The sequence below is a fragment of the Austrofundulus limnaeus genome, unplaced genomic scaffold, assembly GCF_001266775.1.
Source record: "Austrofundulus limnaeus strain Quisiro unplaced genomic scaffold, Austrofundulus_limnaeus-1.0 Scaffold6, whole genome shotgun sequence".
NCBI lineage: Eukaryota > Metazoa > Chordata > Actinopteri > Cyprinodontiformes > Rivulidae > Austrofundulus > Austrofundulus limnaeus.
In genome coordinates this window covers 145,123-147,000 of record NW_013952408.1, presented here as the reverse complement: position 1 = coordinate 147,000, position 1,878 = coordinate 145,123, and the positions used below count along the sequence as shown (strand labels likewise).

Sequence of the window (1,878 nt, the reverse complement as noted above, 5' to 3'; positions counted from 1 at the left end):
ATGGAGGGTCTCTCTGCTGCTGCCCCCGCGACCCGATCCCGGACAAGCCAGCCGGACGGACAATTTACATTGGTGAATGCCACAAATTCTCCTAAATCACTCGTACGCACAACTTAAGAACAAATCTGTGCGTACGAACGGTTCTTGCATGAGGCCCAATGGTTTTTAAAGAATCTAAGAAATTTCTATGTGTTTCTATGAAGAAAATAATTAAAAATAAACTTATAAAGGTTCAACCTAAAAGTCACAGCACCCATCTTCTGTTTGAGCTGAACCTTTTGATATGTGATTAGCTAACAAAGCAAAGAGGAAGCACTTATTTTGCAAAAACATACAGAAAAAATAAAGCTAAGGTAAAAAAAAAAATATTAATCAGCATGAAAAGAAATGTTGACGTGTTCATTTACCTTATTACATGTTTGTAACCAGATAGAAAATACACCAATACTTGAATGTTTGAATGTGAAAATAATTCATACAACCACACCAGCACGCTGGACTGAATCACAGGATTTAATGCTGTTTCTCCATGCGTTCAGCCCCGAATCCCGAAATTAGCCTCAAATTTAACAACAGCTTTGAGTCTTGACCCTGACTCAAAGCCACGACATCACTGGGGTGGGGGGGTGGGGGGCAATTTCTTGCTCTGGGTTCAAATCCTCTCAACATAATTCCTTCCAGCTAGTGTTTCTTTTACATTTATTAATTATGTGTTGAATATGTGTTCAGGCATGTAGCTACTTAAATACTTCCTGCTCTGGGTGACCATCACGTCTACCCATCCAGACTAGTCTGTACATAAAATCATTAATTAAATAACAGAAATCGTCACAGAATAAAGATATCATTATTCACCTAAGAAAAGACTATAAAATGTGTAGTGCTTTTAAAAATCAGTAGTAAACAAATCTCAATAAATTTCTTCAAGCATTCACACGTTTAACTGGAGGGAATGAACCAAACCACTGCTTATAGGAGGGCTCATTCAAGAATAATTATAAATATCAAAAACAGCTCAACATTCAGACATTTTATAGCAATTTACCCAAATGTTTTATTGTCAATTTTTGTGTCAATTAAAAATTCTAATAATCCATAACAATGTGTCAGTTTGAAATGCTGTAATTTAGGGCCACAAATAGACGTTATAAATTCTCCTCATGTCACAACTCTATGGTGCACAAGTCGATAGGGTGATGAAGACAACATAAATCAAGGTTGACATACAGATTTGGACCCCGGTCGTAACTGCTTCCTAGTTCTATTTTTAGTTTGAGTTGTCTTTGATAGCTGTAAATTTTCTCATGAATGAGCTGAATTAGTAGATGTTAGCCTGAGTCCTAAATGAGAACTTCTTCCTGATTCTCCAAATTAAGAGTCCCTACAGACACACTCCAAAAATATTTAAATATGTTAGCAAAGTTAAGATGTAGAATCTGTTAACTGAGGCTCAAACATGGCAAACTACAGCAAACTGGGAGCAAGAAATAAAGCTGAATTTAACAAAACAAAAAGAAAAAAAAACATAATTTTAGTTTCTGCAATCATCAATCCAGTGGTATAAAACAGTGGGCCTCATGCAAGAACATGTTCGTATTCTTATCCTAAATTTCTCTTATGGTGCGTTCACACCAAACGCGATTTCAGCGTCAGGAGCAGCAGGTTTACATGCAAAGTCTATGGTGGAGGCGCTTCAAGCAACGTCGGGAAGTTCTGCGGCGCCTCAAGCGCGATTAGAGCAGCGCGATTTGAACGATTTGGACGATCTGAGCGTCGAACGCTCAGATCGTCCAAATCGCAAATCGAAGTTGGGAAATCTGAACTTTTGCAGCTCGACGCGCAGCGTCAACCAATCAGAGAGACTCCACTGTGTGACGT

At 38.3% G+C, this 1,878-nt stretch overlaps 1 protein-coding gene across 3 annotated transcripts in view; it reads left to right on the top strand.

Moving 5' to 3' along the window:
- Window positions 1–1,878, top strand: part of b4galt2 (UDP-Gal:betaGlcNAc beta 1,4- galactosyltransferase, polypeptide 2) — a 155,376-nt gene that overhangs the window by 112,950 nt on the left and 40,548 nt on the right. The gene's annotated exons all lie outside the window — the stretch shown is intronic.